We start from the raw sequence: 16,588 nt of genomic DNA on the forward strand, positions 1-16,588 counted from the left end.
TATGTTTCTAGGTTGTTCTTCGATCTAAATATGATTACATTTACACTGTATTTGATTATTCTGTTTAGGAACACGTGAAAAATCCAGGGAGTATTGGAGACATGACGGACATTAAAGCAAACTTTGGATCATGTGCTCGCATGGGGTGAGAGGAAGATCGACGAGAACTAAAGAATCATGTGGTTGACGTTGCAACTTTGTTAGACGGTATGTGGTCAAAAACTATTAGGTTAATTCTCTCTCATTATGTTTGGTTAGCTTGGTTCAAGTTTGATTAGAAGTTCAAATACATTTTTTTCAAAAGTTCAATCTTCGGTAGCTGGTATGTGTTGATTTCCGACGACGTAAACCTCGTATCATAAGACAGTGTGTGTATGGATGGAGTTGTACGATATGAGGAAGTATCGGATGCGAGACACAATATGGCTCAAAACCTTGCAGACTGCGTCCTGTCTACATCGACAAGATGTTGTCTGTATGAACCACGTGAACCAGACATGGTCCACTCCAACAAGCCTCCGGTTCATCTGGACCACTGAACCGGTCCGGTCTACACCAAAAAGCCTTCGGTTCACCTTGACCATTGAACCGGTTAGGTCTACACCGACAAGCGGTGGTTCAGTAGGTTTTCAATCGTGGTACTCGGGTTGAGCTACTTGGCGTTTGGAAGCAAAATAGTTTGAAAAGTATAATACTATAGGTTTTGTGCATAGGCACTATATATCGTAGTTTGGACCAGGATCTTCTACTACCAGGCTGCTAAGTCCTCTTTATCTGGATGCCTTGCAATTTGCACCATGCCACGGCGACTCCTCATTTTGCATCGCAATCCCTAGTACATAGGCTGCCGTTTTGTGGGAAATCCATGGCCATAGTATTTCTGGTAGGGACGACAATGCAAGAAGGAGGACGCACCATTTTCCTAATACAATTAGGGCTCACAACTCATGCACGCACACAAAGACTATATAGATAATATATATAAATATATATATATACAAGACACATAAGCAAACAATACTGTAGCAAACAATTGTATATTGATGCGAAAACCACAGACTAATTAAAACTTCATACGTAGAAGACAAAATGTCATCTAATTACACTAGTAGAAAACAGGGCTTTGGTTAGGCCAGAAAAGAGCATTAATCCCGGTTGCATTACGAACCGGGACTAATGTGAGCATTAGTCCCGGTTTGAGCGGCTAGGGCACCGTACAAGCATTAGTCCTGGTTCAAATGGGACCTTTAGTCCCGGATTCGATGCGCCAGGTGTCCGCCAGTTATTCGCCGTTGTTGCCATGTCATGTGCTTGCGTGTTGCATATTGCCATGTCAACATGTGCATTGCATTGCATACATGTTCGTCTCATGCATCCGAACATTTTTCCCGTTGTCTGTTTTGCAATCCGACACTCTTATGTCCTCCGGCGTTGCCCTCTTGTCTCTTGTTGTGAGCGGGTGTTAAACATTCTCGGAATGGATAGAGATTTGCCAAGCGGCCTTGGTACACCACCGGTAGACCGCCTGTCAAGTTTCGTGCCATTTGGAGTCCGTTTGATACTCCAACGGTTAACCGGGGAACCGTAAAACCCTCTTTATGTTGCAGCCCAACACCCCTTCAAACAGCCCACTAACCCAGCAAAACCCCCTCATGCTCTCGGTCGTTCGATCATGATCGTGTGGGCGAAAACCGCTCCCCATTTGGAGCCTCCTAGCTCCCTCTATCTATCAATTAGCCCCTCCCCCCGAAATTCGCGGATGAATTCCACCCTAACCCTTGTCTCCTCCTTCCTCCCGCCGCCGGACACGTCCACCCCTCGCCCGGACATGTCCAGCCGCCGCCCCGTCGAATCCGCCGCCGCCACCTCCCACCGTGCCGGCCCGCCAGGCCCGGTGCAGGCCCCCGAAGCCCGCAGCGCCCCGCGCCGCCCATCGCCTCCCCCGCTGATGAAGCTATGTACCTAGGGTAGGGTCATGGGCCTGTCCAAACCACCCTACCCAAGGACATCTCTAGAAGAAACCACCTGTCAATCGACCCAGAAGTGTTCCGCTCGACAGACTCGAAGACACTCGACCATGAAGCCAACCACTCGACCATGAAGGCAACCACTTGACGGCCGGGAGGTCTAAAGTCCCTCTGCAGGCAAACGGTCGGTCATTGAGTAGCTTTTATGGTCATTATAGCACTTTACTTGTGGCGTTACCAGTAACGCCAAATCTTAATGTACTTTAAACCCTATATAATTGAGGGCCGGAGGGGTCTGGCGAACTCTATATAAGCCACCCCCTCCTCAGTGTAAAGGGTTCGCACCCCTGTAACTCATACGCATATAATCCAGTCGACCGCCTCCGGGCTCCGAGACGTAAGGCTATTACTTCCTCCGAGAAGGGCCTGAACTCGTAAATCCCTTGCGTATACAACTACTCCATAGCTAGGATCTTGCCTCTCCATACCTACCCCCCTACACTACTGTCAGACTTAGAACCATGGCAGTTGGCGCCCATCGTGGGGCCGGTGTCTTAGCAATTTATTGGAGAAGTTGCGATTTTTCCGATCTCTTTCATCATGGTTTCAGGCGGAGTTTTGGTTGAGGACCGCGAGATCCGTCTCGGCGCGCTCACGTTCATCGCCGACGACTCTGCTTGGCTTCAGGAGGCTCCGCTCGACGTCGACGCGCTCCCAGTCCACGGAGCGACGCACTTTCGACCGGGTATCGGTCGGCTCCTGCATCATTGTCCCTCCTTGTTTCCCGCCGGCGCAAGCGCTCCGGTCGGTCGAGGCTTCAGCGGTGGGTGACGCACGCGGTGGCTCGCCAGACGGCCACCCCACAAGTCGCGGCAATCGAGCCCGACGAATCTCTCTACGGCCTGTTCGACCAGTCGACTAGCTCCGCAGAGACTGCATCCGAGTGCGACAACAGTGATCCAGCGGCGGAGGTTCTGATGATCGATGGACCACGCAGTCCTCCCGGTTTTCCCCGCGTCGACGGAGGCGACGGAGGAGGCGAACCGTCGCATGCCCGTGAAGAGTATCTCCCCGAGCCTCTCACTTCGCTGCAGAGGGAAGAACTTCGCCGCCGAAACATGGATGCGTTGCACAGTCCTATCGTTGGAGAAACCCCCGAGGCTCATGCCTTAGAGGACGTGCGCTTGGCCAACTTGGCTGAGCGCACTCGACTGGAGAACCTTCAGCGAGCACTCTACGAGCGTGCGCGACAACGGGTTCCAGCATCCAGTCGACGTAAACTCTTTCCACCACCGACTCAGGTATATCGAACTCTGATTTAGAATTTAGCAGCTGTAGCCCGTATAGCAGAGTCGATTTAGCCTTCCCAGTCAGAGGCTGGCAGAGGCTTGTTACAGATCAGAGATTTACTCCGGGCAGCAGGAGATCAGAATTCAGCTGTATCGCAGTCGCGGAATAGGATTCACAGCAGATCCGTCACTGCAAATACAGTCCAGTCGGCCCACAGCCCAAGATCGCCCCCGAGGCGTGAGGAACTTGGAGACCGGCGTGATCAGTACAAGGACCGTGAGCAGTATGATCACCGATTCAATCGTGATGATCGACGTGGAGTGCCCACCCCTCCCCCAAGGGGCGGATCGTACGCGCCTCGACAGTAGGATGATAGACACCATCATAATGTTGGGCGAAGGATTCCAGTCGACCCCAGGGAACCAGGCATTGATGCGAGATCCATTATCGTTCAAGGTTTGGTCGACAGGAACAGAGCTCACCGAGAAGGTCATGACAGAGATGCACCCACCAGCAGCAGAGTACACGTTTTAGGACCAGAGTGTTTCAGCAGAGCCATCAGGGCCGCGGTGATTCCTTCCAACTTCAGGTTGGCGACTGGAGTCAGTAAGTTCACTAGTGAGTCCAAGCCTGACACTTGGCTTGAGGACTACCGAGTGACTGTTCAGATTGGCGGTGGCAATGATTAAGTGGCCATGAAACACCTACCTCTTATGTTGGAGGGCTCGGCCAGAGCATGGTTGAATCAGTTAGCACCCAGCAGCATTTACACTTGGGAAGATCTTGCCCGAGTGTTTGTCAGAATGTTTGAAGGAACTTGCAAGCGACCAGCAGGGTTGACAGAGCTGCAATCTTTTGTGCAGAAGTCGAATGAAACTTTGAGGGATTACATCCAGAGATGGATCACATTGCATCACACGGTAGAAAATGTATCTGATCACCAGGCAGTCTGTGCCTTCAACGAAGGCGTTAAGTACAGAGAGCTAAACTTGAAATTTGGTCGAACCGGAGACATGTCTCTGAGTTGAATGATGGAGATCGCCACCAAGTATGCAAATGGTGAAGAAGAGGATCGGCTCCGGAGTGGTAAGCACAAGTCAGTCGCCCACGAAACCGGAGGAGGGAACTCCAGTCAGAAGCAGAAGCGGAAAGCCGAGCCAGCTGCTCCTGGAGAAGCCTTGGCCGTGACTCAAGGCAAGTTTAAAGGGAAGCCTAAAGGGTCTAGGAACCCTAAGAAGGTGAAAGACAAGGAAGGAAATGACGTGTTGGATTTGCCATGCCACATCCACACAAAGAAAGATGAGGAGGGTAAGCTCATTTACCCGAAACATACCACTCGACAGTGTCGGCTCTTGATCCAGCAATTCCAGGGGAAACAGCCCAAAGATAAGGAAAAGGAGTCGGACAAAGTTGAGAACAAAGAAGATAGTGATGATGGATATCCTCAAGTCAATTCCACCCTGATGATTTTTGCTGACGTCGAAAGCAAAAGTCGATTGAAACTTATCAATCGAGAGGTGAATATGGTTGCTTCGGCGACACCCACTTATCTGAAATGGTCTCAGACTGCCATCACATTCGACCAGTCTGATCACCCGACAGACGTAGCCACCCCTGGGAGGCAAGCTTTGGTGGTCGACCCAGCCGTCGAAGGCACTCGACTGACTAAGGTTTTGATGGATGGTGGCAGTGGCCTGAATATACTATACAGAGAGACATTGAAAGGGATGGGTATTCCGATATCCAGACTCAGTACCAGCAACATGAGTTTCCATGGAGTCATTCCTGGAAAAAAGGCTGAGTCACTCGGTCAAATCGCTCTTGATGTGGTTTTCGGTGATTCCAAAAATTACCGCAAAGAAAAGTTGACATTTGAAGTTGTGGATTTCCAGAGTGCTTATCACGCTATTTTGGGCAGGCCAGCTTATGCACGTTTTATGGCTCGACCATGTTATGCGTACCTCAAATTGAAGATGCCTGGCCCCAAAGGTGTGATCACTATTACTGGCAATCGGAAGAAGGCGGAAGAGTGTTTTCAGAAAGGTTCAAAGATCGCCGATGCTCAGATGGCAGCGGTAGACTGGCAGGAATACCAGAAAACTGCAGACCCGAGTGATTTGTTGCGAGCCAAGAAACCCTCTACGGAGTCAGCGTTTCAGTCGTCTGGTGAGACCAAACTGATTCACATTCACCCGACCGACCCCAGTGCTGCTCCGACTCACATCTTTACAACGCTCGACTCCAAATAGGAAGAAGCGCTCATCCAGTTCCTCCGTGAGAACTGGGACATCTTCGCATGGAAGCCTTCTGACATGCCGGGTGTTCCCAGGGGACTGGCTGAGCACCGCCTACGAGTCGACTCAAAAGTGAAACCTGTCAAAGAACATCTTCGACGGTCCGCCGTCCAGAAAAGAAAGGCCATTGGCGAGGAGGTGGCTCGGCTCTTAGCAGCGGAGTTTATTCGAGAGATTTATCACTCCGAGTGGCTCGCCAATGTGGTCATGGTCCCCAAGAAGGATAAGTCACTTCGCATGTGCATCGACTTCAAACATATCAACTGGGCCTGCCCGAAAGATCATTTTCCTCTCCCCGGCATCGACCAAATAGTCGACTCGACCGCAGGATGTGAGCGCCTGTCTTTTTTAGACGCTTATTCCTGTTACCATCAGATCCGTCTGTATGGACCCGATGAGATCAAAACAGCTTTCATCACTCCATTCGGGTGCTTCTGTTATGTCACCATGCCATTCGGCGTCAAGAATGTCGGAGCCACGTTCATGAGGATGACTCAGAAGTGTTTTCTCACTCAAATCAGTCGGAATGTTGAAGTATACATGGATGACATTGTGGTCAAGTCACGGAAAGGTTCCGACCTGCTGACTGATCTTGCAGAGACATTTGCCAACCTCAGGAGGTATGATATCAAGCTTAATCCATCAAAGTGCACATTCGGAGTTCCTGGCGGAAAGTTACTTGGTTTTCTCATTTCCGAATGAGGAATCGACGCCAATCCACAAAAAGTTGGTACTATACTCCGAATGAAACGCCCTGTGCGTGTGCACGATGTCCAGAAGCTTACTGGTTGCTTGGCCGCTTTAAGTCGATTCATCTCTCGTCTCGGTGAAAAGGCATTGCCTCTTTACCGACTGATGAAGAAGTCAGACAAGTTCGAGTGGACTCCTGAAGCTGTTGCAGCGTTTGTAGAGCTAAAAGCCCTGCTCTCCACCAAGCCGGTGCTTGATGCCCCGATCAGCAAAGAGCCTTTGCTGCTTTACATTGCAGCCATGGGACAAGTCGTCAGTACAGTACTTACGGTCGAGCAGGAAGAAGAAGGAAAAGCCTTTAAAGTTCAGCGCCCAGTATATTATGTTTCTGAAGTTTTGACCCCATCAAAGCAAAGATACCCTCATTATCAGTAGCTTGTATATGGGATTTATATGACCACGAAGAAGGTTGCTCATTACTTCTCTGACCATTCCATTAAAGTCGTCAGTGATGCTCCATTGTTAGAGATTCTGCATAACAGAGATGCAACTGGTCGAGTGGCAGAATGGGCGATTGAACTTCTTCCCTTAGATATCAAGTTTGAGGCAAAGAAAGCCCCCGAGTACTGGACTGCAGCTAAGCCCCCGAGTGGGAGGCTTGCTCTCCACTCGGTAGGATTTTCAAATACTTAGGCGGAATAGATTCGCAGCTAAGCCCCCGAGTGAGAGGCTTACTCGTCACTCGGTAGGGATTTTTTGCAAACTTAGGCGAAACGGATTCGCAGCTGAGCCACCCACTGGGGGATTTCTCACATAAACAAAAGCAACAACAATCACTGGGAAAATCATAATACTATTGTCTTCGATAAACAAACTACAGAGGTACTTTTTATTACATCTCATCCGAGTGAGTACTTAAGTATAAAAGGGGCGGAGCAGCTCCGCATTCCAAGCTCGTGGCTCATCAATCTGGCGATCGACATTGTAAAGACGGTATGCTCCATTGTGGAGAACTTTGGTGACGATGAAGGGGCCTTCCCAAGTAGGGGCAAGTTTGTGTGGCTTCTGTTGATCCACTCGGAGGACCAGGTCTCCTTCTTGGAAGGCTCGACTCTTCACGTTTCTGGCATGGAAACGACGCAAGTCCTGCTGATAGATAGTCGATCGGATCATGGCCATCTCTCTTTCTTCTTCTAGAAGGTCGACTGCGTCCTGCCGGGCTTGTTCTGCTTCATCTTCAGAGTAGAGCTCGACTCGGGGTGCATTGTGAAGCAGGTCACTTGGCAGAACTGCTTCAGCTCCATAGACCAGAAAGAATGGAGTTCGCCCAGTCGACCGATTAGGAGTAGTCCTCAATCCCCAAAGAACTGATGGAAGTTTGGCGACCCACGCGCCTGCTGCGTGTTTGAGATCACGCATCAACCGAGATTTCAGTCCTTTGAGAATTAGGCCGTTTGCTCTTTCTGCTTGTCCATTCGACTGGGGGTGAGCGACAGAAGCGTAGTCGACTCGCGTGCCTTGAGAGGCGCAAAAGGCTCTGAATTGATTGGAATCGAAGTTCGACCCGTTATCAGTGATGATGCTGTGTGGAACTCCATATCTGAATCTCAACTCTCTGATGAAGCTGATAGCAGTGCCGACATCAAGATTCTTGATAGGCGTGGCTTCGATCCACTTAGTGAACTTGTCGACTGCCACCAGTACATGGGTGAAGCCGCTCCTGCCAGTTCTCAGTGGTCCAACCATATCCAATCCCCAAACGGCGAAGGGCCAGACGAGTGGAATGGTCTTCAAGGCTGAGGCGGGTTTGTGTGACATATTGGAATAGAACTGACATCCTTCACACTTATCGACTATCTCCTTCGCCATTTCATTTGCTCTTGGCCAGAAAAACCCCACTCGGTATGCTTTAGCCACAATGGTCCGAGAGGACGCATGATGACCACAGGTCCCTGAGTGGATATTGTTAAGATTTATCTGACCTTCTTATGGTGTTATACATTTCTGACCGACTCTAGTCGCGCTTTCCCTGTACAACTGTCCCTTTATCACAGTAAAGGCCTTGGATCGACGGACGATCTGTCGGGCCTCTTCTTCATTCTCTGGGAGCTCTTTCCTTAGAATATATGCAATGTACGGTACTGTCCAGTCGGGAGTGATGACCAACACTTCCATGATCAGGTCGACCACGGCTGGAACTTCAACTTCAGTCGGATCCGTGGCACTTTTTGGCTGCAGGGCTTCTTCGGTGAAAGGATCCTCTCAAACTGATGGTGTGTGGATGTGTTCCAAAAACACATTACTGGGAATGGCTTCTCTCTTGGAACCTATCTTTGCCAAATCATCAGCCGCTTGATTTTTCAGTCAGGGTATATGGTGAAGCTCTAACCCCTCGAATTTCTTCTCTAGCTTTCTCACTGCATTGTAGTAACCAGTCATGGCTGGACTTCTTACACCCCACTCCTTCATCACTTGGTTAACCACCAAATCTGAGTCGCCATAGACCATGAGGCGACGGACGCCGAGTGAAATGGCCATACGCAACCCATACAAAAGTGCTTCGTATTCTGCTTTGTTATTGGAGGAATCAAAGTGAATCTGGAGCACATATCTGAGCTTATCTCCTCGGGGGGAAACCAACACTACCCCAGCACCGGAACCACTCAGCATCTTAGAACCATCAAAGAACATGGTCCAGTGCTCCGAGTGAACTTGATTCGACAGTTGCTGTTCAGTCCACTCGGCGATGAAATCTGCTATTGCTTGGGACTTGATGGCTTTCTTTGCCACAAACTTGATATCTAGGGGAAGAAGTTCAATCGCCCATTTTGCCACTCGACCAGTTGCATCTCTGTTATGCAGAATCTCTGACAATGGAGCGTTGCTGACGACTGTAATGGAATGGTCAGAGAAGTAATGAGCAACCTTCTTCGTGGTCATATAAATGCCATATACAAGCTTCTGATAATGAGGGTATCTTTGCTTTGATGGGGTCAAAACTTCAGAAACATAATATACTGGGCGCTGAACTTTAAAGGCTTTTCCTTCTTCTTTCCGCTTAACTATCAGTACTGTACTGACGACTTGTCCCGTGGCTGCAATGTAAAGCAACAAAGGCTCTTTGCTGATCGGGGCAGCAAGCACCGACTGGGTGGAGAGCAGGGCTTTTAGCTCTGCAAACGCTGCATCAGCTTCAGGAGTCCACTCGAACTTGTCTGACTTCTTCATCAGTCGGTAAAGAGGCAATGCCTTTTCACCGAGACGAGAGATGAATCGACTTAAAGCGGCCAAGCAACCAGTAAGCTTCTGGACATCGTGCACATGCACAGGATGGTTCATTCGGAGTATAGTACCAACTTTTTCTGGATTGGCGTCGATTCCTCGTTCGGAAACGAGAAAACTGAGTAACTTTCCACCAGGAACTACGAATGTGCACTTTGATGGATTAAGCTTGATACCATACCTCCTGAGGTTGGCAAATGTCTATGCAAGATCAGTCAGTAGGTCGGAACCTTTCGATGACTTGACCACAATATCATCCATGTATGCTTCCACATTCCGACTGATTTGAGTGAGCAAAAACTTCTGAATCATCCTCATGAACGTGGCTCCGGCATTCTTGAGGCCGAATGGCATGGTGACATAACAGAAGCACCCGAATGGAGTGATGAAAGCTGTTTTGATCTCATCGGGTCCGTACAGACGGATCTGATGGTAACCGGAATAGGCGTCTAAAAAAGACAGGCGCTCACATCCCGCGGTCGAGTCGACTATTTGGTCGATGCGGGGGAGAGGAAAATGATCTTTCGGGCAGGCCCAATTGATATGTTTGAAGTCGATGCACATGCGAAGTGACTTGTCCTTCTTGGGGACCATGACAACATTGGCGAGCCACTCGGAGTGATAAATCTCTCAGATAAACTCCGCTGCTAAGAGCTGAGCCACCTCCACGCTAATGGCCTTTCTTTTCTGGACGGCGAACCATCGAAGATGTCCTTTGACAAGTTTCACTTTTGAGTCGACTCGTAGGCGGTGCTCAGCCAGCCCCCTGGGAACACCCGGCATGTCAGAAGGCTTCCATGCGAAGATGTCCCAGTTCTCACGGAGGAATTGGATGAGCGCTTCTTCCTATTTGGAGTCGAGCGTTGTAGAGATGTGAGTCTGAGCAGCACTGGGGTTGGTCGGGTGAATGTGAATCGGTTTGGTCTCACCAGACGAGTGAAATGCTGATTCCGTAGCGGGCTTCTTGGCTCACAACAAATCACTCGGGTCTGCAGTTTTCTGGTATTCCTACCACTCTACCGCTGCCATCTGAGCATCGACGATCTTTGAGCCTTTCTGAAAGCACTCTTCCGCCTTTTTCCAATTGCCAGTAATAGTGATCACACCTTTGGGGCCAGGCATCTTCAATTTGAGGTACACATAACATGGTCGAGCCATGAAATGTGCATAAGCTGGCCTGCCCAAAATAGCATGATAAGCACTCTGGAAATCCACAACTTCAAATGTCAAGTTTTCTTTGCGGTAATTTTTGGAATCACCGAAAACCACATCAAGAGCAATTTGACCGAGTGACTCGGCCTTCTTTCCAGGAATGACTCCATGGAAGCTCATGTTGCTGGTACTGAGCCTGGACATTGGAATACCCATCCCTTTCAACATCTCTGCATATAGTATATTCAGGCTACTGCCACCATCCATCAAAACTTTAGTCAGTCAAGTGCCTTCGGCGACTGGGTCGACTACCAAAGCTTGCCTCCCAGGGGTGGCTATGTGTGTCGGATGATCGAACTGGTCGAATGTGATGGCAGTCTGAGACCATTTCAGATAACTGGGTGTCGCCGGAGCGACCATATTCACTTCTCGGTTGATAACTTTCAATCGACTTTTGCTTTCAACGTTAGCAAAAATCATCAGGGTGGAATTGACCTGGGGATATCCATCATCACTATCTTCTTTGTCCTCAACTTTGTCCGACTCATTTTCCTTATCTTTGGGATGTTTCCCCTGGAATTGCTGGATCAAGAGCCGACACTGTCGAGTGGTATGTTTCGGGGAAATGAGTTTACCCTCCTCATCTTTCTTCGTGTGGATGTGGCATGGCAAATCCAACACGTCATTCCCTTTGCTGTCCTTCACCTTCTTAGGGTTCCAAGGCCCTTTGGGCTTCCCTTTAAACTTTCCTTGAGTCACGGCCAAGGCTTCTCCAAGAGCAGCTGGCTCGGCTTTCCGCTTCTACTTCCGACTGGAGTTCCCTCCTCCGGTTTCGTGGGTGACTGACTTGTGCTTGCCACTCCGGAGCCGATCCTCTTCTTCACCATTGGCATACTTGGTGGCAATCTCCATCATTCGACTCGGAGACATGTTCCGGTTCGACCGAATTTTAGGTTCAGCTCTCTGTACTTCACGCCTTCCTTGAAGGCACAAACTGCCTGGTGATCAGATACATTCTCTACCATGTGATGCAATGTGATCCATCTCTGGATGTAATCCCTCAAAGTTTCATTCGACTTCTGCATGCAAGATTGCAGCTCTGTCAGCCCTGCTGGTCTCTTGCAAGTTTCTTCTAATGTTCTGACAAACACTCGGGCAAGATCTTCCCAAGTGTAAATGCTGCTGGGTGCTAACTGATTCAACCATGCTCTGGTCGAGCCCTCCAACATAAGAGGCAGGTGTTTCATGGCCACTTCATCATTGCCGCCGCCAATCTGAATAGCCACTCGGTAGTCCTCAAGCCAAGTGTCAGGCTTGGACTCACCAGTGAACTTACTGACTCTAGTCACCAACATGAAGTTGGGAAGAATCACCGCGGCCCTGATGGCTCTGCTGAAACACTCTGGTCCTGAGACGTGTACTCTGCTGCTGATGGGTACATCTCTGTCATGACCTTCTTGGTGAGCTCTGTTCCTGTCGACCAAACCTTGAACAATAATGGATCTTGCATCAAAGCCTGGTTCCCTAGGGTCGACTGGAATCCTTTGCCCAACACTGTGATGGCGTCTATCATCCTGTTGTCGAGGCGCGTACGATCCACCGCTTGGGGGAGGGGTGGGCACTCGATGTCGATCATCACGATCGAATCGGTGATCATACTACTCACGGTCCTTGTACTAATCACGCCGGCCTCCTCGTTCCTCACGCCTCGGGGGCGATCTTGGGCTATGGGCCGACTGGACTGTATTTGCAGCGACGGATCTGCCGTGAATCCTATTCCGCGACTGTGATACAACTGAATTTTGATCTCCTACTGCCCGGAGTAAATCTCTGATCTGTAACAAGCCTCTGCCAGCCTCTGACTGGGAAGGCTGAATCGAATCTGCTATACGGGCTGCAGCTGCTAAATTCTAAATCGGAGTTCGATATACCTGAGTCGGTGGTGAAAAGAGTTTACGTCGACTGGATTCTGGAACCCGTTGTTGCGCACGCTCGTCGAGTGCTCGCTGAAGGTTCTCCAGTCGAGCACGCTCAGCCAAGTTGGCCAAGCACGCGTCCTCTAAGGCACGAGCCTCGGGTGTTTCTCCAACGATAGGAGTGTGCAGCGCATCCATGTTCCGGCGGCGAAGTTCTTCCCTCTGCAGCGAAGTGAGGGGCTCGAGGAGATACTCTTCATGGGCATGCGACGGTTCGCCTCCGCCATCGCCTTCGTCGGTGCGGGGAAAACCGGGAGGACTGCGTGGTCCATCGACCATCAGAACCTCCGCCGCTGGATCACTGCTGTCGCACTCGGATGTAGTCTCTGCGGAGCCAGTCGAACAGGCCGTAGAGAGATTCGTCGGGCTTGATCGCCGCGACTTGGGGGTGGCCGACTGGCGAGCCACCGCGTGTCTCACCCACCGCTGAAGCCTCGACCGACCGGAGTGCTTGCACCGGCGGGAAACGGAGAGGGAGGATGACATAGGAGCCGACCGATACTGGGTCGACGGTTGCCGCAGGAGGACGCCGCGGATGCACGCGCGAAAGTGTGTTTCCCCGCGGACAGGGAGCGCGTCGATGTCGAGCGGAGCCTCCTGAAGCCAAGCGGAGTCGTTGGTGATGAACGTGAGCGCATCGAGACGGATCTCGCGGCCCTCAACTAGAGCTCCGCCTGAAACCATGATGAAGGAGATCGGAAAAATCGCAACTTCTCCAATAAGTCGCTAAGACACCTGCCCCACGGTGGGTGCCAGCTATTGTGGTTCTAAGTCTGATGGTAGTGTAGGGGGGTAGGTATGGAGAGGCAAGATCCTAGCTATGGAGTAGTTGTACACGCAAGGGATTTATGAGTTCAGGCCCTTCTCGGAGGAAGTAACAGCCCTACGTCTCGGAGCCCGGAGGCGGTCGACTGGATTATATGCGTATGAGTTACAGGGGTGCGAACCCTTTACACTAAGGAGGGGGTGGCTTATATAGAGTTTGCCAGACCCCTCCAGCCCTCAGTTATGCAGGGTTTAAGATACATTAAGATCCGGCATTACTGGTAACGCTACAAATAAAGTGTCATAATGACCATAAAAGCTACTTAGTGACCGAGCGTTTGTGTGCAGAGTGACTTTAGATCTCCTGGCTGTCGAGTGGTTGGCTTCACGGTCGAGTGTCTTCGAGTCAGTTGAGTGGAATGCTCCTGAGTCGACTGACGGGTGGTTTCTTCAGGAGATGTCCTTGGGTAGGGTAGTCCGGACAGGTCCATGACCCTACCCCGGGTACATAGCTTCATCACTCGCCGGCTTCGCCTCCCCCGCCGCCATCCGCCACGCCCCGAGCGCCCCGCTGCCGTTCCTCGCGCCCGCGCCTCCTCTCATCGCCGCCGGCTCGCCTCCGGCCAGATCCGGGCCGGCATTGCCCGGATTCGGCTGCCCTGCACCGCCCCGCCATCGTCAAGCCTCGCCGCCGGCCTCCCCGCTCGCCGGAGCCCCGGCACCGGCCTCCTCGTCGCCGGATCTGGGCGGGTGGATGAGATCCACCCATCCCCGATCCAAACACCCGCGCCTGAACCGGATCCCCTCGTCCCGCTCGACCCCGTCCAGCTTTTCGGAGGGTAAAAATTCCACCAAGTCCCTGAAAAAAATCATCCATGATGCATACTTTGTCATGCCATATCTTGTTGCATACTGCTCCGTTTTGTGCGTGTAATATGTCAAAATGTTCACCATGAGATGTTCTTCACTTAGTTCCATTGTGACATGCTTGTTTGAGTCCATCTTGATGCCCTAATCATCGTTGCAAGAGTGCTATATGATATTAACTGCTGTCTGTTAACATAACTTGGTGATTTGTCATCTTTGTTGCATTTTGTGTGTGCATCCTATGAGCTTGATGTCTACATGAGTTTTGAGATACATCATGCCATCTTTACAGTGGTGCAATCCATTTATTTTTTTGAGTCTTGTAGTGAGTGCATCGATCTCGTGAAGTAAGGTACTTGCTGTTGCTGTTTTGCTAGGCTGAATCTGCTATATCATGATGCTATGTAAACATGCTGCTACAAGTCATTCTATGCATAATCTGGAGATATTCACTAAGGATGTTTTGTTATAAACGTCATGCTCTATCCATCCATGCCCCTGGTTGCATTTATAGCCTGATGTATCTTGTTGTAATCTTGCTCTTAAGTTGCTAAATAATGTTGTTGTCAGCCTGTTAACATTAAGTTCAGTTTTGCCATGTGTTTTGCTAGTGATCCATGCACCCTATGAACTTGTTCTTGCCATTCTTAGATTAATAAATGTGTCTTCTTACTGTTGGTCACCTTGTAATGCCATGTATTTCTCTGTGGTGGGTGGTATAAGCTCACCAACATGCCTACTTATTGTTGTTCCTGCCATGTCTGAATCTGTCATATCACTTGCCATGTTTGGATGGATGCTACCATGTTTTCCGTTGATCTTTGGAATTAGCTCAGTAAGGGAGTTTTGTTCTTTGTCTTTAGTATTAGCATGCCATGCCTTTGTTTGCCATGTTAAGCTCCTGTAACATGTTGTTTGATAGCTCTAAACATTGCAACCTGATGTTATTTTTGCCTTCTGTAAACTGTTATTATTTGCAATCTTGCCATGACCTTTTGAGCATGTTCTAGTGATTTCTGGAGATAGATCAGTGCTCATGTTTTGTCATGCTTTACCTGTACTTCATGCCCATGCCTTTTGTTTTCACGTTGAGATGCTGTAGCATATTGTTTTGATGCTTGCTAGATGCCTTGTTGCTGTTTTGGACAGCTTGTCCTTTAAACTTGTATAGAGTGTATGTGTTGAACCGTTGCTTCGTTTTGAGTGTGCTCTATATGAAACTTGCTTAGATTTTCATGTAGTTTCATCTTATCATGTTGCATCCTTGTTTTGAGGTGTTTGCTTGATGTTTGGATGCATTTAGCATCAATGCCATGTTTGACTTGTTTTGGCTCATATCTTCTAGGTCGTAGTTCCGAACTAAATGAACTCTATATGTAACTTGACTAGAATTTCATATAGATCCTCTTGGTGTATCTTAACTTGCTGTTTAACAACTTGAACATAAGGTTTATTCAGTTCTGGACCAATTTCTAAATTTGCATATGAGGACTTACCGGAATTGTTATATGGTGTTTCCGGCCTCATTTAAACTTGCCTTGATGAGTTGCTCTTGTTTGCATCATCTCTTGCCATGAGTAGCTTCATGTAGCTTTGTCATGCATCATGCTTGGTTGTGCATCATGTCATGTATATGTGTGGTGTGTTTACCATGTTGTGTGCTTCTTCTCGATAGTTCCTGTTTCCTTTCCATCGTGAGGATTCGTTCGTCTACGCTTGGTTCGTCTTCGTGGCTTCATCTTCTTCATGTACTCGTTCTTCTTCCTAGCGGGATTTCAGGCAAGATTGTCGTCACCTTGGATCTCACTACTATCATTGCTATGCTACTTGCTTCGTTCTATCGTTTTGCTGCGTTTCCTATCACTTGTTCTTTAAGCCTCCCAATTTGCCATGTCACCCTCTAACTTTTTTCGCCCTTCCTAGCAAAACCGTTGCTTGGCTGTGTTACCGCTTTGCTCTGCCCCTCTTATAGCGTTGTTAGTTGCAGGTGAAGTTAAAGATTGCTCCATCGTGGACAGGATTATGTAGGGATATCACAATATCTCTTATATTATTAATGCATCTATATACTTGCTAAAGGGTGGAAGACTCGGCCTTATGCCTGGGTTTTCGTTCCACTCTTGCCGCCCTAGTTTCCGTCATACCGGTGTTATGTTCCTTGATTTTGCGTTCCTTACGCAGTTGGGTGATTTATGGGACCCCCTTGACAGTTCGCTTTGAATAAAACTCCTCCAGCAAGGTCCAACCTTGGTTTTACCATTTGCCTCATCTAGCCCTTTTTTGCCTTGGGTTTCCGGAACCCGAG

Source organism: Triticum dicoccoides, chromosome 6B (assembly GCF_002162155.2).
Source record: "Triticum dicoccoides isolate Atlit2015 ecotype Zavitan chromosome 6B, WEW_v2.0, whole genome shotgun sequence".
In the NCBI taxonomy this organism is placed as follows: domain Eukaryota; kingdom Viridiplantae; phylum Streptophyta; class Magnoliopsida; order Poales; family Poaceae; genus Triticum; species Triticum dicoccoides.